Below are 24397 nucleotides of genomic sequence, written 5' to 3' on the forward strand. Positions count from 1 at the left end.
CTTTTAGCAGAACTTACTTTTTCTGAAAAGACTCCCTATTCTTTGCCTTGAGGCTGTTTTTCCAGACTGTGGCCTTGGGCTAGCTTTGCAAAGTTGCAGGTGTTCTCAGAATTAACTAATTTAATTAATTAATTAACTAATTAATTAATTTCTCCCTGAATTAACCCTATAGATAAACATTGTAAGAAAGCAAATTCTGGAGGGAAAGAGAGAAGGCATTGGGGGGGCATGGGGGACCGAGGGGGAATAAGGAAGTGGGGGGGAGATATATTCGGTGGGACACTTGAATCTATGTAAACACAAATTAAAATCATAAATTAAATAAATAAAAAAAGAAAGCTTGTTTCACTGCTCTGTTTTACTGCTATGCTTTCTCTCCTCCCCATTCCTCAATTAGTGTGTAATTCTGCCTATAAAACCTAATTCCAAACTGCAGTCGGGGCCACAATGATTTGAAAGGCTTTGGCCTCCATGTGGTCTGCATGCTGGCATTAAAGGCTCCTTAATTTCTTAATTTGGCTAATTGATTGTGTGTGTGGCAAGACATTTGTTTCTCTCTATTCCATTACAACAACGTAAGATTGTTCAGTCCTTTTGTCACCTTTGATTTGGTCATCACGCACTAGAACAGAAAAGGATAGCCTATGCTGCTTTCTCCTACAAGAATTGCTTGGTGTTCCTAAGTGATATTTGTGGCAATGAGGCACAACAAACTTGGGTTAAACATTTTAATTGGATGGATATATCTCAGAAGTGTATTTTAAAAAATTAGTATGGCTGTTTGAGGTTTATTTTTGGTTTTATGTTTATTTAGTTTTAATTTTAATTTTTTTTTTTTTTGCGAAGAATACAGGATGTGTTCAGTGTTTTCTATAATTGTTTCAGCTCGTCAGTGCTTTGGGCATTATAAACATAGGCAGGATAGATTAATTTTCTAGCCAGTCAGATACTACCCTCAAGCAGGGAGCCTTTGGGATCACGTGAGAGTTCTTTCGGTTCTGGAGGATGGCCTTGGATTCATGGAGTAAAGGTCAGGAATACAATTCATAGGACAATTCTGCACAGAGAGGATTGCTCTTCATGAATGCCTAGATGTTACTGTTCATAAATAATACCTGAGGAAAGAAGAAACAATTCACTTCTGTCCCTCATATCACTACCAGGCCCCACGTCACTATTATGGCAAGAGGACCTACTTTTTCCTATAGCTGGAATCCCACTGTCTTGGGGCAAAGTTAAGTAAAGTAAAGCCGATTAGTTAGCAGATTCCTAAGAGATTGCATTGGTCAGCACATATACCCCATGCCATAGGAGTCCAAAAATACCCCAGCTCAAATTTAAAGAGGATTTTCCACAACTTAGAGAAGGTTCAAATGTATGACGTTTAGAAACTCCTTCCTTCAGTTTTATGCTGCATCTTCCAACATGACTTGACAACAAAGGAATTATGAGGGATAATGTGAGGAAAGCTTTAGACTTCATTCTTTTTCCAAAGAAGCTGCCTCCTCTTCGTGTGGTTAGCTCTTGCTATTGGATGACCCCAGCATCCGCCAATAAATAACAGGATGCTATTAGATCTTTTACAGCTGTTTGGTTGTTAAGTTGTGTTATAAAGTCATTACAAAGTTCCTATGAGGAAATGAACAAAGGTAGCAGGTTTGAAGTTTGCTGCTCAAGTTAAATTTTTTAGTAATACGCAATAAATATAAACATTAGTAATCAATATTCACTAACTTGCATATGACAGATGAAACATAAGTAGAGTGTATATTTGAAGTGTAACACAAATTCTGACCCTTTTGATATTAAAAGTAAACTGAATTATCTGGTAAACATTTTCTGGTTTCTTTGTTACAGTTTATATTGTGTCCCAAGGATGCCATCCTGGCCCTGCCGCACATATTTTGGGCCTGCTCTTAATTTTGATACCATTTTGGTTTTTTCTAATTTCAAATTTTTAGCTTTTTTTTTTCATATTTCTAGCTTTCATAAGAAAAGTAAATTAAAGTAGACTTGTACAACTCTAAATATGAAAAATGAATTTTGTAGACTCTAATGGCTAATTTCCCACCAAATACTTTATCTCCCAATCTGGCTCTTAGTAGCTGTTGTCTCATAACACTTCAAAAGGTCCTCTCTTGATTTTTTTTTTTTCTGTTAGGTCCTATCACACAGGGAGGACAATAATTTCTACAAAACATATATTGAGACTCACAGACACAATACGAGTTTTAAGTATATTAGCTCAATCAAAGAGTAAATGTTTAGTGTTGTTTTACAGTTCAGTTTTCATTGGTTCCCATTTGTAGGTGTATGGCAATGAGAAAATACACATAGACATCATTTCAAGATATTTTGGTAACTAGAAAAAAAATTTCTTCTCAGTTTCTCTTCTCGGTAATAAAATAGCAGCTCCTTCATGATCCTGCCACCTGGATTTGCAGACTCTGCTGGTGCTGCTTTTCCTCATATTGTTTTACTTTACCAGCCTCCATGCATTTCCCAACCTCTGCACTACTGTTCTACAAGATGTCTCCTCTAAGCTATTTCAACACAGTGCCACTTCTTTTCCTTGCTAAATACAGCTTGTGTCAGGAAAAAGAAACTAATTGTTGCGACTCCCATGTGGAAGCTGCAAAGATTGTTAGAAACTGCTCTCCCCTGCTCCAGGCTACAAGCCCTGTGCTAGGGCTTATCTGTTTGTTTGACAGGCTCGCAGCAAGAATCGCTGTGAGGAGAGGAGGAAAATGAAATGACAAGGAGATTGAATGTCAAACTCTTTTCCTACAAGATTTCCTAATACGAGTATTACTCTATCATCTAATGTTGAAGAATTTAAAATTTTGTTTGACCCAAACCGCTGACAACTTTGGACCTTGGTCCTCTTTCAGTTCATATATGTCATCAATATATTTTACAGAAATCACTCATCCTGTGCTGGCCCCTCAACAATTACCTGTAGAACATTGCCACAGCCTTCAAACTGTCTTCCCAGTCTCCTGGTGGCCTGTCATCCAATGCATCCTGCTGATACTTATTAATTTGCTTAACACTTGTAACAAAATAATTATTGAGATATTAATTTTAATTCTCTCTGCTACCGGAGACGAGAACTAACTAGAGGTAGATTCCATGTCCAACCCCAAAGCCTTTCACATTGAGTCTGGCTGTTAGGTTAGCAATATTTTTCTGTAAAGTGGGGCCATAAGCATATATTTGGAGAAATCCAGAGCACATCCATCATGCGCAGGTTTTTGTGAGAATATGCTAAGGAGGGGGTTAATGCTTAGGGGGAAGAAAGCAGAACTGGCTCCATAATGAAGGAGATCTCTGGTAGCCAGATGGTAGAGGAGTCAGAGTTGCCAGGTTTTTGAATAGAATGGAACTGTGCCCCGCTCCCACACTTGCCACAAACGAGGAAAGGACATAAAAATACAAAAGTCATGGTGCTGAAGGCACAGAGAAAGCACAGTCTTTATTCTTGGAATAAGAGGCTTTGAAGGCTGCTTTGAATGGACCACACAAGCACGAACAAGAACATTATCAGGAATAGACACTATGGAGTAACGATGAGAAGCCTACTCTCACTGCAATTTCTAAGTGAACCTCAGGGATATTGTAACAATGCAGACACTTTTTTCTTTAATATGACCTTTTCTCCTTTCTTTCCTTTTGATTCAAACTGGCCTCATCCAGCACTCTGACTCAACTGCCTCAGCACAAGGAGCACAAGTGCTCCTAAGCATTAAGCCCTCGGGACAATGAGTTCCTGTGGGCATCAAATAATTTTAACAGCAAAGCTTCAGGTTTCTTGACCACAGAAACAGAGTTTAAATGAAACTAGAGATAACATCTAGGTCTCAAATGTGTTTTAGCTCCAGGCCCACAAAGCAGTGAAATGAGATAAAGGGAGGCCATGGCTGACCTCAGGACCAGATGCCATGACCAATGACCACTTACCCTAGTGCTATTCAGTCAGTAGAGACCACGACCTTAACTCGCTCAGTCACAATGATAAGGCTTTCCCCACTGTACAACTCATCCTGTAGAGGCCACCAGGCTTCCAAATGAACCACTCCAGTTCAGTAATAACATTCCCCACCAAATATACAATCATATATATGTATATTGGAAATAGTATTTCTTGCTACCTCTGGTAGATAGAGATTAAGTCTGATTTATCTGTCAATGTAAGACATTTCCAAATCTGTAAGAATTTTTTTATTAGTTTATTTGAGCCAAACTGTCAACAATTGCCAGGAAGCAAAGTTTCAAGGGATTGAGCAAGTGCCCTGGAAAGCGGCGGTTTCACCCCTATTTTATACACCAGACTCAAAGGCGAAGACGTAAGGGGTTCCATGAAACTGACTGGCGACAGATCAGGGGGGCGGAGAGAGCAAAGCAGAGAATCTCTGAGATCAGATAAAAAGTAAAAATTTATATACTGAACTTTTTTACATAGGCAGGAATAAGATAGTTAATGAACATGATAATAACAACAATGAGATTTGTTGTTCCTGGTCTGGCAGATGCCTGCCCTGGGGGTGAGGCAGGGAAAGAAGATGACCCGCCCGTTATCAAGTACGTTCTTATAGATTCTAAAGACAACGGGCAGGCTAGATTAAGTTAAGCACCGAACGTTGTTAGAGAAAAATACCTCCTTAGGACAGTACAACTGTAAGGCCACTGGCCCGCGTAGGCCATGCAGGTTCTCACTGGATTCAGGCAGACGGTAAAAGAACTGTGGAGCCAGAAAATAGTGAGCCATTCCATTTGTTAAAGTCTCGTAAGGGGGGACGAGCAAACAGGCAGAGAAGAGCACTTCCCTCTTCTCCAGACTCACCTGACTCACAGGCCCCACCAGCCGCAGCACTTTCCAGCCAAACAGGTCAGGCTGAAATCTCAGGGCTTCCAAGCCCTTCAGCACTCCCTCCCTCTCTCTAGACTCACCAGCAAAACAGGCTGGGGGAAAAAGCTCCTTCTCCAGCAAACAATAGCAAACAATGGCAGTCCCAAACCGGTGGGCAGTCCACAACTTGCAATCTGCCGCCCTGAAGACAAGCACCCACGGCCTTACACACGACACACACATGGCACAGCCCTGCACCAATGCAAAATACAAGTGAGCAAACCTAAACACACTTTGTTGGGCAGATAAAATGTATTATGCTCACTTTGTTAAAGAGGCTGTTGCCCAGGTGATATTAATGTGTGTTGAGAATTGTTGTAGCCTGAGGCTTGGTTTTGGGATTAAGCCTGTCCCACCCTTTTTGGTGTGAGGTGGTACAATCCTATCATGCCTCATAGAAGTGATTTTGTATTAGAGACTTCCCCATTATGTATATTGGATTAAGGGTTTGGATTTCTACACTATAAAATGGGAACGGAGCGGGAGTTTGCTCGCTTGGTTCCTGAGGTTAGCATGAGAGAGCAGAGAGAATAGAGCCAGCAGCGGGAGGAGGCCACGTGGAGGAGGCCAGGAGAAGCAGCCAAGATGGCGGAGTGCTGAGTGAGATGCCAGTTTGTGTAGAGTTTGTATCTGGGATAAGGAAAGGAGATGGGGAACAGAGGTGAATAAGTCTGGTGAGCTAGAAACCTTTGATTCTAGGAAACTCGGATAAGTCAGTAGCTTTGTGAGCACTGAATGTGACTGGGTTTTGGAGCCCAGTATGTATTTTTACTTGCCCGCCGGGTGCAAAGCTAGAATTAAAGACTATGGCCCACCAGTTTTTGGCTCCGCTGTTTCTTTGCCGACTGTCCGAATCCAATGCGAACCTGCATGTGAATGGTCACGATGACGGCTCCTGGCTTTACACACTTGTTTACTCAACAATGACCCCACGTAAACTGCTTTTACTTAGACAGTTTTCATTTCAGACCATCCTGTGTGGTTACTTTAGGTCTCTGGGTCTGCAAGGCCACCATGCAGGTTTCCCTGAGCTTGTCAGGTTCAGCATGTGGCTCCTTTTTCACCCATATATCTGATTTGGAAAGTAATATTAAGTAAAGTTTTTCTTATTTGGATGATATATTCTAAATTCATAGCCGTACATGCCACTGTCAGAATTATACTCTCCCTCAGGAACTCTCACAGACTTAGAGTATCTTCTATATTAAATCTAAGCTCTGCAGGTGAGTGTTTAAACTGTTCTATGGTTGGTTTTTGCCTTAGCTCTCAAAATTTATATCCTCCTTCATTTAAATGCTTACTCCTGTCTCTGGCTGGCCTTGCATCTTTACTGTACCCATGGGCCGCACTCCTGGTGAACTCTGACTGATCTTGACTCCCATGCAACTCCAACACACAAAATAAACCCCTTTACTTATACAAACTAGAATTATTTGAGGTGACTTCATTTGGTTAGTGTTCTTAATGAAATTAAATGCTCCTAGGGCAAGAACAGTATCGAATAGTTCTGTGAATTCTCATGGTGCCCAGCAAAGGGCTAAGCACAAAATAAATACTTGTTAATAATTTAATTATCTACACATGCATCTTATACGGAGTCATGTCAGGGTCAGGTGACCCCATCAGAATGAGAGCGCACTGTTCAGGATAATTGTAAGGCCAGCAGCCACGCAGGCTCACACTGGATTCGGGCTGTTGGTAAAGGAACAGTGGAGCCGGAAAATGGTGGGCCATTCCAATTTACTGGAAGCTCACCAAAACAGGCAAGCCAAAAGAACACAAAGGGAAAAGGAAAAAGCTGCTTTTCACAATGGTGGGCAAGGGATCAGGGAAAAAAAACCCAACCGCACCTCCTGGTAGTGGGGCAGGATCGCCTCTTATCCCCCTAGGGGAAGCATTTACATCCTTACTTTATTGCTGTCACATGCTCCTGCACTATTTGCACAAAGAGATTTCAGCTGGTAAACCTATGAGCAAGCCTAACACAGCTATTTTCCCAACAATAACAAACTAAAAAAAAAAAAGTAATGGTAAAGAAGTACAGTTGACCAGTGATTTCATCTACAGAGCACAGTTTACCGACTTAACTCTGGAAAGTTCCAGTTGCTGTGCCTGGAGGTGAACATGGTGATGTGTGTTCTGAGAGAAAACTAAAACCTCAAAAAAGGCCTGGAAGTTCAAATCCCCTAACAATAAGACCTCAAGAATCAGGCCCTGGGCCTGTGTTTTTCCACAGGCTACCTTAGTAATTACTAAATCAAGGATAGTAATAATTTCTAGATATAATTAGAGGTACCATAGAAAGGAAAAGACCAGAGGCAACTTCATACATTATTTGGTCCCTTGTTTCATTTGGGAGAAGACAATAGGTATAAAAGTTTCCTTTACATTGTAAATGTTAAACCAGATAATTACCCCTGTGCACTGATCTCATTTCTGTGTAGGATACTGTAAAGCCACTAGCCGCTGCCATCACAGTTGCCTGGCCTGTGCAGGTTTCCACTAAATTTTGATAGATCGTAATGAAACAACGGAGCCAAGAACTAGTGGGCCGTTACCTTTATTCTAGACCAGGGGTCCCCAAACTTTTTACACAGGGGGCCAGTTCACTGTCCCTCAGACCATTGGAGGGCTGGACTATAAAAAAATCTATGAACAAATTCCTATGCTCACTGCACATATCTTATTTTAAAGTAAAAAAACAAAAAGGGAACAAATACAATATTTAAAATAAAGAACAAGTAAATTTAAATCAACAAACTGACCAGTATTTCAATGGGAACTATGCTCCTCTCACTGACCACCAGTGAAAGAGGTGCCCCTTCCAGAAGTGCGGCGGGGGCCAGATAAATGGCCTCAGAGGGCCGCATGCAGCCCACAGGCCGTAGTTTAGGGACCCCTGTTCTAGACTCATACTGGACAACAAGTAAAAAACACACAGGGCACCAAAACCCATTTACACGTTCTCCGGTTCCACAACCAGGAGAATCTTTCTGGTTTTTCTTAGAATCAAAGGCCCCACTAGCCTCAGCCACCTCCTTTTCCCCATCTGCACACCTCCATCTTGCTTCCTTCTCTCCAACCACCACATGGCCTCTCCCAAAATGGCCTCGTAGCTCCTCCTTTTACAACTTTTCAGCATGATATCCCCTCCTCCAGCACACATTAGCATAACCAAGCCCCTTCCAAGCAGAATGGCAATTAGCACTATCACGTGGAAGCATCATCACATGAACAATGGCCATTTTTAACAATAAAAGTGAGCAAAACTAGATAACACAGAGTTTACAAATTTAAGGATATCTGTAAGAGAGCAGGTTACTGGAATCTAGCAATGTCCGAATTCTGAGTAATCACCTTTCAAAATGTCCTGAAAAGCAGAACCAGAAGTCAGACTCTGTCTTTCAAAAGACAGAAGCATTTAAAAGATAAAACCAAGTAACTTATCACTGTCTTGATGTTGCAATTTAATCTTTATTAAAATGCAGATAATAAAAATTCAAATTGCATTGAATCTGCTTTTGTTATATCTACTGTGTCAGAGGGATTTTGTGAGAATGACTGGCTTTCACAGGTCTTCCTTTTCTGTTAACCTTCTTTGTTATGAAAGGCATAAGACAAGAACAGTCATTGGGGAATTGAAGCTCTCCCATAAAAGATGAGTGTGTCGACAGGAATACCATCAGTTCCCTGGCACGCAGGTCAAATATTCCTTAATCTCACTTGTGCCGAGGGATTGCATGACCACTCTCAGACAAGGACAGCTAATATTACCTGCACTGGAAATCAGACCTGTTGAAATGTGTGGAAAAAGAACGGACTGAACCAAAGGACAGCAGTGCCTCCCTCAGACACACAGAATCAGTCTAGCTGGGTTTCAAACACCAAATGAACTACAGTTTTGATTTTACTGTCTGACATATACCGGAGGGAAAAAGATACATAAGTAATGAGGCAAAAGGCCAGGATAAGCTGGGTATGTTTTTTTCCCATTATGTTAAGAAATGAACCTAGCCAAAATTGCACTTAGGATTCAAAATTAAAAATGAATTAAATGAGTATATTTCATATTTGTCAGGGCATCCACCACAAATTCAATAATTTTCAATGTACACAATGCAGTTGATATTTTTCTATGTTTTGCTCTAACAATATTTCCCACTTGTATTCACTCTATTGCACTGCACATTATTTTAGTTGCTATATAAACACAACATTTGTCTGTCTCTTTCAACTATGTTATTTTCTTAATAAAAACAGCTGTTGTCATTATCAACTACTTAATATTTACTCGGCACAGTGTTAGTACTTTACATGCATTATTCTATCATTTAATCCTTTACAAAAATCTTAGACAATAAGTATTCTCACCATCATGTTAAGGTAAAGATATTCAGTGAGGTCATACTGCACATTAAGTGGTGGATTTGGCTTCTGGAGCACACAATTAAACTTTTCTGCTTGTCCAAGCCCCCTGCTGACCCCCACATGAGTTCTGCTTTCCCTGATTTCTCTGTAAATACTGTCTTTCTGAATTTGCTTTCACGTATAAAAAAAACCAACTGATAGAAAAGCATCATTAATCAAGCATCATTAAGGTGACTGTGAGTGTGTAAGGAGGTAAACCATCAGGTCTGCTAGTTGGCTCTGGAGTAACTGAGACAAACGCATGCGCGCGCACACACACACACCCACACCCATTTGGGCTGTGTATTCCCTGATTATGCACAATGAACTGAACCAGATTTTTTTTGTAGTGGAGCAGTCACCTTTCTATGACATCCAAGAAGAAATATGTAAATGAAAGTGTATCAGATTCTGATCCATAATCTGTGAATATTGTTTGGCCTTGAATAGAGTTTGAATATTTGGGCTTTCAAAGCTCAAAACACTAATTTTTCTCTTGGGATCTTCTTGTCCTTAGGTGGTTGGTGTTACAAGGAGTAGTGCAAGTTGTCATGGATTTAATTATCCTCTAAAATGAAAACCACTGTTTACAGTTGAAGGGCACCTCTGTGGTTTGGCATGGTTCCAAGAACTTAGATTTTTCTTAGTGCTGAATTTTAAAAAAAACCTCTCCAAGCACCCATATAAGGTCCATATAAGGTCATTACCACCTGTAATTACAAGGAGAATCTAATTACCAGATTAAGGAATCAGATTGGTATGTACAATTTTTACATATTGAGCATGTTAGTATAAAAATTATAAATAAAGAAGCACACATATTGGATGATTGTTTAACCTGTTGTATAAACTGCTAAAGCTACAATTATAAATATAAAAATGAATTTCACTAAAATAATAGCATTTTATAAGCTGTATTTAGGAGTTTCTTCAGCTTCAAAAAGTAAGAGAAAATTATCTTCAAATAAAAAAACCCAAAATCCTCATTTAACATATTGAAATAAAGAGCAAAGAATTATAATAATCTTTTAGTAAAGATTTATGATATTATCATGTTGACTATGCAGACTTGATTCATATTATAAAACAAAATGGGAGAATCCGTCACATACACAGAGAGGCTTCTAGGAAAAGAAATTACGTGAATGTTGGAATCAGTAAAACAGAGAGGGCCTTCCTAACCTCCTGTGACATTCATCATAGCAGTTACATGGGTTACTTTGATTCTTTTTCTTAGAGATGGATGGGTGATAAGTGCAGAGCTGACTACCAGCTTATTATACAGTCAGTAGCAGCAAAAAGAATGGAAAATAACAGAAATAAATAGCGTAATCTGATCAGTAAGTGGCACATAAAGACTTCTCAACCTCTGCTTTGTAAGACAATCTTTGATCTCCTGGGAGCCACTTTGCAAAGACTGAGTGTTGTCAGAGATAAGTTCAATTGCATGAAGGACAGAAAGCATCAGTTTGTAGACACTAGCCAGGTTTTGTTTATACTGCTTGCCATATGAAGAAATGGATTCTGTAACATAGATCTTTGATATAAACTAAATTACCATGACAACAGGGAAAAATAGAGAAGTTACCTAACAGTGTTATATCTTCCCCATGGATAGAGTCTATGACTATTTTCTTTTTCAAATATCTGCAAATATTCACAAGTCTACAGGAAATAGATACATCATACATATTCTTTGCTGGATTTTTATATAAGCATTGTGTGAGAATGTGAATGGTACCATATTTCCCCATGTATAAGATGCACCCCTTTATTGAAAGATTTGGGGTCTAAAAACTGGGTATGTCTTATACAATGTTGTAGATTTTTTTTACTTGCATTTCTTGCTTTGTTGCACTTGTTTTTGTGCTTATTGTTGAAGACAGTGATTCATCATCAGACACAGATGAAGACAAGCTAATGGATGGGAGTTTTGACAGTGATAAGGAGTTGCATGAATTTTTATGATGAATAAAACTTGAGTTCAATAACTTTATGTAACACATATTTTTTCAAATTTAGGCCCCAAAATTAAGGTGCATCTTATACATGGAAGTGTCCTATACATGAATAGTTCCTGGAACAGGCAGAGGTGATAATCTGACTTATTAAAATCAAAATAGGTGATAAATACTAAAATTACACTGCCCGAATTCAATTCCAATTGGCTTATTATTGTAACCTTCTTGAAGCCCTTGTTTCTCCCACTGTACCCTTCACATGATCCTCGCTAGTGAGATCCTCTATCTTTTAAAATGCTCTCTTCTTTTCCTCACGACACAATTTTCTCAGAGTTCTCTGTCATCACACCATCTTTTTCAATCATCTTTACTAACTCCTCTATACGTCTCTCTCTTCTCAAACCTGGCCAATTTTATATAACTCTATCATTTTAACCTCTATGCATATGCCATTGACTTTTAAATATATGTCTCCAGCTCAGTCTCCTCTCATGCTCAAAAATATTTGTAACTGTTTGCTAAGCAGTTACTTCTGTTTATCCTGATCAAGCAACAAACCAGCCAACAATGAATCAATTGTTTTTCCATCCTATTGTGTATCTTTTTCATAATCCAAATCTTGATTCTTTACATCATCATTATCCAAAAATATAAGCTAGACTCCATCTTCTCCTACCCTCTTCCAATATAAGCTCCTGCAATCTTCATGTTTCTTTCTTTACAACCCATTTCCATTGTGTGGGCTCAGGACTCAAGCCTTCCCTTAAAGATTCCTGTGGATCCTAAATGATCTGTCCACTGCAGATTTTGGATTACCATATTTCTTTATTCATTAACAATCTGATTGTGCTACTTTTCTGCCCAAAATTCTTTTGTAGCTTTCTATCTCACATAAGGCAAAATACAAATGAGTAAGGATGACTGACTGGTTTCCTCCCTGTCTTTCTCACTTCATAATCTTCTCTTGAAACTGGAAAAATATCCACCTTCGTGCTGCTTGTCTACTCAGCCAAATAAGTAGAGACAAAAATTGAATCTTATGGGTGCTTTATTCAGATGACTGACAATCTGTGAAGGTGTGAATTCTGTACCCCCCCCCCCCCAAATCTTCAAACCTTGTCTCAGCCAACCTTTTTATAAGGGGAAGAAAGAGATAGGTAACAGGTTTGGAATTTAGAAAGACATCAATTAGATAAAGTTGCAGTCTAGGGATTCTTTTAGCATTTCTTTATCTGCTGACTAGAAATCCTTTATCTGCGTTTTTGTCAGTGGACATTTCATCTTAAAGAATCAGGGGGTTAGACTCCATTTTTTAGTGGCTTTCCTGGGCCTGAGGCACAGAGGTAAATTACTTGCAGCCTCGTGAAGTCACATAGGCCTATTCATGTATCCAGCTCCTGGAATAAAGCTTTTACTTATACTAATCAGTAGACCCAATGATTATAGCTAAAAGCTACTATTATTAAAACTAAAAATTTAACTCTTGAATTCCCCCTATCATTATCTCTCCATAAATCACATCCTGCATTTTGTCAACATACTGTTTCTGAAATGTCAAAAATGTTTTATTTCTCATTTGCTTGGCAAACTCATTGCTATCCTTTAAAATTTGTAACAGATGCTCCTTCTTTGAGAAAAAGTTCTGATATGTTCTTTCAAACATACATGTGTGTACCACTGTTCTTCCACAGAGCCACCTGCAGACATCTGTGATGATACGCACCACACCACATTCAGATTGTGTATTCATTAACAGACTACAAGATCTATAAGGCAAGGTCTCATTTCTTACCCAATTCTTCATCTTCTTAACTTAACATAGGATCCACACAAGATGCAAGGCTCAATTACTACTTGATGAATAAATAAATACAAACTGATTTGCCCTAAATTGTTATCATTTGCTAGTACATTATTGGATAGTCAAGGGTCTGTCATATCCTTTCAGATAGTTATATTGGCTAAAAGTAAATTGTTTTTGCACTTTATTCCTTAAGAAGGAGAAAAGGGAAAAGTACGTGTACCAAATGTTATGTTTTAATTTGATTCCACTTTTCTGATTGTCTTTCTCCATAAATATTTATTGTGAATGTCCTTCATATAATGAGCATGGTGCTTTAAGCTGAACAGAAAGAGCTATATGGTAATATGCAAGGTAATTTATGCATGGATATGTACAGATACAGGTTAGTATGTAACAAATATTATTATAAAAACATAAAAAATTAAGAGCAATAAGAGTTTGGAAAAAGAGGAGCTGGTATTCACCCTAAGATCATCAGAAATATGTTGATACAGTGGTTACACTGAAGTTGGACATTGATCCTCAATAAAGTTGCCTTGCATGGGCAAAGATGGAAGGGTCTTTTGGGTAGGCCAACCATGTGTGTGTGGAGGGAAAACGGGGTTAAAAAGTCCATTAAGCCCTGGCCAATTGGCTTAGTGGTAGAGCATCGGCCTGGCGTGCAGGAGTCCTGGGTTAGATTCCCGGCCAGGGCACACAGGAGAGGCGCCCATCTGCTTCTCCACCCCTCCCCCTCTCCTTCCTTTCTGTTTTTCTCTTCCCCTCCTGCAGCCAGGGCTCCATTGGAGCAAAGTTGGCCCGGGCACTGAGGATGGCTCCTGGGCCTCTGCCTCAGGTGCTGGATTGGCTCTGGTAGCAACAGAGCGACACCCCAGATGGGCAGAGCATTGCCCCCTGGTGGACATGCTGGGTTGATCCTGTTTAGGTGCATGCAGGAGTCTGTCTGACTGCCTCCCCCTTTCCAACTTCAGAAAAATACAAAAAAAAAAAAAAAGTCCATTAGTGAATGCACAATAATATGCTCTCAATTGTGTATTTGTAAACTTAGAGAAATCTTGGACCCTAAGGCCAGGAACGATGTGAAGGCTAAGATTGGAAAGGCCTTTAATGTAGCCTAGACCTGAGTTTGAGAGAACATGTAATGTTATAAACAGGAAAATTGCACCTTAAACTTACCTTCTAGGACTTCTAATATATTAGTTGCTTATAGTACATTTCAGAGTTAAAATAAATTATAAACTATTACATTAGTCTAGGATATAGGTTAAAAATACCTTTATTAAAGTGGTTTCTTATGTATGAAAGTTAATAAATTTAATTAACTCAACATAAGCATAGAAAATTGGTTTTAAAAAATACTTGCATAAGATTTAAAGTTTTTGCCTTGTTCCTGTTACAGAGTAAGAATGAAATATATAGTTGCTGTATAAAGTTTACTGAAACCATAAATGTAGCAATTTCTTTGGTGCCATGCAGTTCCGTAGTATTTTAATAACTATCACAGAGCAACAGGCCGCCTGCAAATAAATGCTTATCACAAGCTGGTGGCTAACACAACATTTTTCTACAAATAAAACAAAACAGCTTTAACCACACTGTTTGATTAAGTTCAACTTGTTTCCCTTGTTTTCTCAAAGGATTAAGTTCCTTTTTTTTTCCTCTTTGTGTTCATAAGTAACAAAAAGACATATGGACTATCACTGATAGCTTGGATTTAGAGTTCCTCCATATTTCATTTATGTGACCTTGGACAAGTCACTTAGCTCAATGTCTGGTGTGTATCAGTTTCTCAAACAACTTTAGCACCATTATTCTTCCTCTAAGCATTTATTGTATACTGCGTGAAAAATTTTAACATCTGATAAGCATATCTGTCTAGAAGAAATGTACATTTAATTTTAAGCCTTTTATTAGCATAACCACTTCATTGTCTACAATGGAAAAACTTACTAAAAAATCATGAATGAATTATAAGGCCTTCTATTTTTTCTCAAAGTCTTCCTAAATTGAGAGAAGGTTGGTTACATATTTAAGACAAGCCACAGTATGTTTACATTCCTCTTCCTGCAACCTCTTACCAATGCAAAAGTGAATGTTGCATTTCTCAAGCATAAGAACTTTAAATTTCACAAGAAGATTAAAAGAATAAATACCTGTAAAGTACTTAGAACAGTGACTGGTACGTAGAAAACACTAGAGAAAGATTTGCCATTGTTATCATCATAACTGGTATGGAACAGTTCATATGCTTTCATAAGCTTCGGAGAAATCACCTCTTCTATTATGTCTGCATATAGGTTAAAATTTTTGGAAGTAGGTTCTGGGTAAAGGACAGATTATAAAAACTACTGGTAAGAGATGTGATATATCTGCCATACTAAAGTTAGACTAGTCTTGACACAGGCTCTGGAGTGGGTTCTGTGGTGAGATAAAAATAAATGTAAGGCCAGGGTCTCATTCACTTCATTGAAAAGACAAAAGAAGCCAATCCAGGAATAAAGTAATTACAGCTTCACATCTCTCTTCCTTGACCTCTTTTTTCTTAATGTTTTGTTTTATTTTGTTTCTCTCCACTGAAAGGAAAATCTTGAATTCAGAAATTTCAGAAATGCTGATTTATATGGGCTATATGATATTACCCTAAAATTTATATGTTGGAATTCTAACCTCGTATTTAGAATGTGACTATCTTGGGAGATAGAGTCTTGAAAGAGGTAATTACGGTTAAATGAAGTCATCTGAGTGGGCCCTAAATCAACATGACTGTTCTCCTTCTAAGAAGAGATTAGGGTACAGACATGCAAAGAACAGTGACAACGTGAGGACAGGGAGAAGACAGCCACGTACAAGCCAAAAAGAGAGGCCTTAAAAGGCCAAACCTTGGTCTCTGAGTTCTAGCCTCCAGAACTCTGAAGAAATAAAGTTTTATTGTTTAAACCACCCAATCTGGGATACTTTGTTACATTAGCCCTATTGAATTAAAATACTGATCTAATTGAATTAAGATATTATTTTTATTAGAATAATTAAAAGTTCCCCTAGAAATTAGATAAAAGAACAAAGCTGTTAAGAGACTTCAGAGCTATGTTCAATCAGAATAAAAATAACTGCAATCATTGGCAACCATTGTAGTTTTATGATAAATACTGATACAGGCTCAGATAGCTTAGAGAAGTTAAGTAATTTGTCCAAGGACACACACATAGGGAGTGGGGAAACCACCGGTCAAGTGGAGGTGGTTTTATTCCAGAGTCTATGATATTAATTAAGACAAACAGAAATATTCTGATCAACTTTGGTTTACACTGAATCAGAGATTGTTGTTAAGAGAGAAGTAAATTCTTGAAAAGAATATCCAAGATCCAAAAGGAAAAAACAAAGAACATATAATTACAAGAAAGCAGAATAATCACATAGGTAATTTTACACCAACTTATGACGCTAAGATAGAGTATGAATTGTGCATGTTTGGACAGTTTGAATCAAAGAAACATAATTCAGGTTTCATACAACTTGAAAGAAAATCAACTGGCACAGAAGACAGCCTGGGTATTAGACATGAGACGTGGGGAAAGAAAATATTGCCTGGTGTTATCAAGACCTGAACACAGGAGGTGATATAGGCCACATTGTGAGAAGTTTGCCATTGTGATCTTTTTTTTTTAAGATTTTATTTAGTCATTTTAGACAGAAGAGAGAGGTAGGGAGGGGAGGAACAGGAAGCATCAACTCCTATATGTGCCTTCCCTAGGCAAGCCCGGGGTTTCAAACCGGTGACCTCAGTGTTCCAAGTTGATGCTTTAACTATTGTGTCACCACAGGTCAGGCACTGTTGTGATTCTAACCAAAAAGAGCAAGGTACTAGGTGAGACCTAAACAGAATCAAAAAGGAAAACAATGAAAGCAGGGTTTCAGGGTTTTATAGGATTTTGTAAACTTGAGCATGTGTATATGAGAACTAAACAATGCAGACTTACTACTTGTGTCGACTGTGATCAAATCATTGCCTCTGTGCTCTGCCTGCTGGGTAAGTTCAGCCCTCCAAGTGATGCCATTGACAAATGACCAATTTAAATACCAGTAGTCTATATCTCTGTAGTCCCAGTCTTGAGACTTCTCACACAGGGAGCCAAGAAAGCCAGGAGGCATGTTCCACCTTCATTGTTATTTCCATGAGCAGCATGGACCGGGGCTGGGGCAGCTGGGGCCATATGGGATGATCTGGTTGTAATTCTGCTTGCATTGTACAATATTTAATGGAATTATTCCTAGTCAGAAATATATACAAAAATGATTTGTAAAACCTGGACAGTGAGAAAAAAGTAAAGCTAGCAATTTCCATACTTATGGACAAAATGAATGTATTTCTGTGTGCGTATATGTGAATGTATTTCTGTGTGTGTTCATATATGTTGTTGAACAGATAAAGTTATTTTTTCTCATCCTTACTGTTAAAGATGGGTGCTGCTCTCACATGGTGATGTTCTCAGGTGATACAGCTAGTTGTCCTTCTTGCTTGTGATGGGCGTGGTTATGCTAATGTGAGTTGAAGGAGGGCTTTTGTGACAAAATGTTTTAAAAGGTGGAGCTAGGAAGCCATTTGGGGAGAATGGCAATGTTCTTGTGGGGAAGGAGAAGCTAGTTTGTAGAGGAGAAGGAGATGGGGAACAGAGATGAATAAGACTGATGAGTTGGAAGCCTTTGATTCTATGAAAACTTGGATGAGTCAGTGGCTTTGGGATCCCTGAATGGAAAGGGAAGTATTTCCCACTGTGTGTATTTTCTCACCTGCCGGATGTGAGCCAGAATAAAGAAAAATGGACCAACCACCAGTTTTGGCTTTGTTGCTTCATTACTATCTGTCCAAATCAAACCTGAACCTGCATTGGCCAGGGGGCTGTGATGGTGCCTGTGAATACTGGCCACACATTTGGCATAGTCTGTGGCAGGATTCAGATCGGATCGGTCTAGAGCCTCCACCACCCTTGAGCAGTGAAACAAAGAACTGGCTGCTGTTGAGGTTTTCCCTGGCTGTCCTTTTGGGGACTGTAGGCTGGCTGACTTTTATAGCCATGCATGAGGAAAGAAGAGCTCTGTGGAAGAGGCTGCCCGAGGCCTGCAAACCAAGCAGTGGAAGGAGCTGGAGCAAGTGCCAGAGAAGGAAGCACAGCTGTGTGAGGTGCAGATTGCCCTGTACAGTGCCAAAAGCCAGATGCAGCAGGAGGCTAGGGCTGAAGCCGAGACAGGGCTGCAAGGCCCACAGACCAGAAGGTGACGTGGCCCAGGGCTCAAGCCCGGTAGTAGGAGCTGGCATTTCCACCTCCTATCCGGAAGATGAGGAGAATTGGGCTGGAGCTGCGATCCACAGACTCCAGAAGGTAAACAGCAGTGGCAGCAGCAGTAGGAGGGCAAGTGGATGGCCAGGAGTCAGGCTTGCAATGCTGAGTGGCTGCTGGAATGGCAGGGAGTGCCTGCTAAGCCGCTGGTGGGGTCACTGTGATTTTGGGACAAAGGGGTGGAGAAATGTGCTGCCATTGCCACGTGCTCCTCCTTGGAAGAGCTTAAAATCTGCCAAGATTTTAGGAATGAGGGAAGATGCAGGCCCCACTCATGTGCATGTACTGATTCTTGAACTACAACCTGAGTGGGCACTGGCTCCTTTGTTGGATGGACTTATGGATTTTGGACAATGTGAAATACCCTGATGGGGGCGGGGGTGGCTTTGCTCCAAGGACATTTTGAGCTTTTGGCAAAGTGCTCAGAGACTGGTGAAGTGTATTTTTGTAATTGTTGAAATTGTATGATTTGTGCTGTTGATATAATTTCTGTAATGTGCCTAACTTCCTTGCACAGGAATGCTAGTAGTATGGATTGTAGATTGCAAGGTGAGAAAAAAAGGGGTGGGTTGTTGGTAGATAAAGTTATTTTTTTCTCACTCTTACTTTTAAAGATGGCCACTGCTCTCACGTGGTGACGTTCTCACATGATATAGCTTGTTGCCCTTCTTGCTTGGGATGGGCATGGTTATGCTAATGTGTGTTGGGGGAGGGCTTTCCTGCCATAAGGTTTTAAAAGGTGGAGTTAGGAGGCCATTTGGGGAGAATGGCAATGTTCTCGTAGGGAAGAGCAGTCCATGCTGGCGAAAGGGCAGAGAAGCCATGTGGAGGAGGCAGCCAAAATGGCGAAATTAGGAAGGAGAAGCCAGTTTGCGCAGAAGAATGAGATGGGGAACAGAAATGAATAAGACGGGTGAGGTGGAAGCCTTTGATTCTAAGAAAACTCAGATGAGTCAGTGGCTTTGGGAGCCCTGAATGGAAAGGGAAGTGTTTTTCCACTGTGTGTATTTTCTTGCCCGCCAGGTGCGAGCTAGAATAAAGGAAAATGGACCGCCAGTTTTTGGCTCTGTTGCTCATTACCATTGGTCAAAATCAAACCTGAACCTGCGTTGGCCAGGCAGCTGTGATGGTGCCCGAGGATACTGGCCATACATATATCATATATATATATATGATAGATATCAGATATCTATTAGATATATGTGTGTATATATTTATACATATGTAATTTACTCACAGTTCATATGAATATTTTGCATATATTTAATTAAAACATTTTAAAAAATACAAAAACTTATATTATTTTTTATTTATTGATTTTAGTGAGACAGAGAGAGAGAGAGAGAGAGAGAGAAAAGAACATTGAGCTGTTTCTGTATGTGTCCTGATCAAGGATCAAACTGGCAACCTCAATGCTTCAGGATGATACTCTAACCCACTGAGCTATTTGGCTAAGGTGTTGATCAGAAAAACGTTTTATTATTCAATGATTATGTTTATTTCAAGTGTTTTTTTATTTTTTTTTTAATTCATTTTAGAGAGGACAGGGAGAGACACACACAGAGAGAGAGAGAAAGAGGAGAGACAGAGAGAGCAAAGGGGGGAGGAGCTGGAAGCATCAACTCCCATATGTGCCTTGACAGGGCAAGCCCAGGGTTTCAAACCGGCGACCTCAGCATTTCCAGGTCGACCCTTTATCCACTGTGCCACCACAGGTCAGGCTATTTCAAGTGATTTTTAATGAAGATTTTAACCACCTAGTTTTTAAATCTTGATCCTATTGTATCCAAAAACTTTTTTTTTTTTTTTTTGGTGAACCTTGTTTGTAATGAACAGGGAAACATATACCTAAAAATAATTCTGTTGTTACTACATGGTTTCAAATGCCATTGAGCCCCAGAGAATTTTCCTGTCACTCTCTGCTTAGCCTTCAGCATCATTAATAACACACTATTTCTGCCCTACACTGTCTTTTATCTCCTTATCTCAAACACACAGCAAACATTCATTTTCCACAACGGCTGGCTGAAACAAGCATTATTATCCACAGTATTATAAATGAGCGGGGTGAGCTGGAATGACTACCCAAGGGGATTTGCAGAGAAAGACACAGCGCAGAACAAGCCTGCTCTGCTACAAGCTAGCCTGCTACCAGTTACCACGCACCTATTAGATTTAATCATGTTTTATTTCCATGTGTTAGTTTAAAATTTGGGAAGGCATCTTCAAATTTCTTTTCCTAATGAAGCTTCTTACTCTCCAACTCACCTTTTCAGGTAAAGTTCTAGGTTCTTGGTATATTTCAGTAAAGAAAATTACAAAATATACATGCTGTATACTACCTATACTTCTTACACATCTAATCCCTTCTTGTGCCAGCATTCATAGTCCCATGTTTAATATTCAGCTGATAAAATCCTCACCTCTTAATTATCAAACAGAATAGTTTTCTCAGTTGTTACTATGAGCAGAATGAAAGGTGCCTGAAGTGGAGGCTGGAACTAGATCCTTTTGGTCTTAAAAGTTATATAAAGAATTTTGGACTTGACCTCATGAGCCAGTGGAAAACACGTTGAAGGTTATACACAGGAGATCTGTAATATTGAATATAACTTTTTATATGTTTTTATTATTTTTTTTAGTTTTTAGGTGAGAGGAGGGGAGACAGTGAGACAGACTTCTGCATGTGCTCCTACAGGGATCCACCCAGCAACCCCCATCAGGGGCTGATGCTCAAATTAACTGATCAATCCTCAGTGCCTGAGGCTGATGCTGGAACCAATCAAGCCACTCTCTGTGAGAAGAGAAGAGAGAGAAGGAGGAGAGGGAGGAAAAGATGGTCATGTCTCATGTGTGCCCTAACCAGAAATCAAACCAGGACATCTGCACACTGGGCCCATGCTCTATCCACTGAACCAACTGGCCAGGGTGTGGTTTTAACTTCTAAAAAAGATCACTCAGTTGTGTGGAGAACTGGCTGGCATGGATGTGAAGGAAACAGTTCAGTGGAAATTGTGAAGACTACAGGAATAAAGTTGGTGTTGAAGTGCATAAAATTTGCATAGGAGATGTAAAGAAATATTTAAGAAACAACCTTTACTTAACTTAGAGATTTACTGAAGGTAAGGCACCAGAGAGAGGAGATATAACAGAAATCAAGGCTTTTGAAAACAAATAATAACACCTATTAAGATTTGATACTGTGATTTTAAACAGGCAAACAAAATTTCCCTTAGACAACAGTACAGTACGCTAACTATACAGCAAGGGCCTTTGCTTTTCTGTCTCCTTCAATCAATTTCCCTTCAATTTTTCAGTTTGAGCCTTTGTTTCACTAAGCAGTTAGTTAGTGATTAATGAAAAGGAAGGAAGCAAACACCTGATGAAGTTGGATTAACTAGGAAGTGGCAGTTTTCACAGGCACTCCAGGGAATAGCCACATCGCTTTGCCAAAGGGATTTGCATCGGAGTGGGCAGGAGAGACCTGCTCTCTCATTAACCCAGAGACCACTGGCACTGCCCCGCCAGACTAATGGAGCAAGGGAAGATGGAGCCGGGGAAGTCCTTTTACTAACTGCACGTGCAGTTGAAACCAACTGACAAAGCAGAAATATGAGGCATGCACACTGGAAGCCAAAGCAGCCATCATAAAGGGAGGAGATTCCCCTGGGAAAACCCAGGGAAAGACCAGATAGGAGAAGGGCACGAAATTCCAAAGGCCCAGGAAAGGAATTGGATGGGGGAGGGCAGGCACTAGTTTAGCCCAGAAAAAGCCAGGGAAGAGATTGGATAGTTTGAAGGAAAGCCAGCCCCTTCCCAAACCCAAGGAAATGTGACTAAAGCTTAACAAAAGCCCATGTCCAGATGGTGGCCTTGTGGTCCAGGCTCCATAGAGGCTTGACTATGGATGTACAGATGGAAAAATGAGGCAGAGAGAAGTTAAGTAACTCTCCTGAGGTCAGACTGCTAAGAATTTCGATGCCGGCTGGTAGCAGAGACTGAGTTGAACTACTAGAGACTCTGATGTCTGGGGTGAAGCGCTGGGTCTTGACCCTTCTGGACCTGATGAGCACAAATATAGGCCTGTGGCCCCCGAAATTAAACTGCTGCCACAGCCAGACAGAGCTGAACCGCCTGGCTGCGTGAGTCATAGGGTGTGCTGCAACTGGGACCAGATCGACAACGTGAACGGCTTCTGCTGCTGAATCCACTGGTAAGCCCTGGTTGAATGCGGCAGCCTTGTCAAGGGAACGCTAACAAACCGTACCACTGTCATTCAATTCCTCCTTCATGAGTGCCTCTGAAATGCTTTTCCTGCAACATCGCAAGAACCTATTTCCTCCAGCAACACCTCTGTACATACAGTACGCAAAACATCATTTTGCCATATTTTTCTCTTCTCCAAAAGAAATAAAACTAAAACAAATCTGACAACTCAGAACCAGTGATAGAGAAAGAGAAGTATCAAAGAGGGATGGGAGGATAATTGGCACTTCTAATACATGTGCACAACATGGAGTTAACTTATGATATCCTAGTGTCACTTGTGATACTGCATGGGCTCAGGATATATTTGCTTGCAATTTTTAGTGATAATAATAATGTTATAATAGAATTCATTGACTATATTCTAAGTGTCAATTTATAAAATACTCTCTGTCATATTAAGTAGATCTACTTTTAGCTTTCCAATCATACTTTTAGTTAGGAACAAGAAGGGTGAGCCCATGATTTTCCAGAGAGTAGGCAAACTTCAAAAAAAAAAAAAAAAAAAAAAAAAAAAAAAGCTAATTCAAAGCCTTGGCCAGAAAGTTTGGTTGGTTAGAACATCATCCCGAAGAGCAGAGATTGTTGGTTCAATCCCCGGTCAGGGAATATACAGGAACCCATTAATGATCCTGTCTCTCTCTGTCTCTCTCTCTCTCTCTAAATTAAAAAATATTAACATTAAAAAACAAAAATAAATAAAAAGAATTAACTCATTGGGTATATATGAAAACCATATTATCCTAGTAAATTTATTGATTTAATTTTATTAACTTGCTTTCATTCATACTTTCAACATCTTTATGACAACTTGATACTGTTGTCAGCTTTTAGTATGTTCACATTGCTACAAAATTTTCCAGTGCTTGCTACAAAATTCCACCAGGTAATAGCTTCCTAAGGAACCATATTATAGACTTGAGGAATCTTATCATTTTTCTCAATTAAAATCTGACTTTTCAAAGTCTTACTTGTTTCCAAATTCTTCTCTTTTCACAATGTGTGGCAATTAGAAAAGGTAAATCTCAAGATTAGAAGAAAATTTCTTTTTTTTAAAAAAGTTGTTTGTTTTTATTTTTAGTGAGAGGAGGGGAGGCAGAGACAGACTCCTGCATATGCCGGGACAGGGATTCACCTGGCAAGCCCACTGGGAACAATGCTCTGCCTGTCTGGGGCTCTTGCTCCACTAAAACTGGAGTCATTTTTTACCACCTGAGGAGGAGGCCATGGAGCCATCCTCAGCACCCAGGGCCAGCTTGCATTAATTGAGCCATGGCTGCAGGAGGAGAGAGAGAGAGAGAGAGAGAGAGAGAGAGAGAGAGAGGAACGAGAGGGGGAAGAGTGGAGAAGCAGATGCACACTTCTCCTGTGTGTCCTAACTGGGCATCGAACCCAGGACATTCACACACCGGGCAATGCACTACCACTGAGCCAACCTGCCAGGGCAGAAGAAAATTTCAATGCAATTTGAAACTGCTTTCCTAGTGATTCTCTTGTAAGTGCATCTACTGCTAAAAGTATTGAAAATATGAGAGCAAGGAGATAGTAAAGATTTTATGGAAAGGAGAGTGTTTTTTCTTTAAAAGAGATAACTAAATGTGTGTCTGTATACTTTGTTATATTATTTTTTTTGTTGTATGGATATTATTGAAATTGGCATGGCTAAGCTATTGTTAAACTATTAAGAATTTAAAAAATTAAGCCAAAACCTTGA

The sequence above is a fragment of the Saccopteryx bilineata genome, chromosome 5 (assembly GCF_036850765.1).
Source record: "Saccopteryx bilineata isolate mSacBil1 chromosome 5, mSacBil1_pri_phased_curated, whole genome shotgun sequence".
Taxonomy (NCBI): Eukaryota; Metazoa; Chordata; class Mammalia; order Chiroptera; family Emballonuridae; genus Saccopteryx; species Saccopteryx bilineata.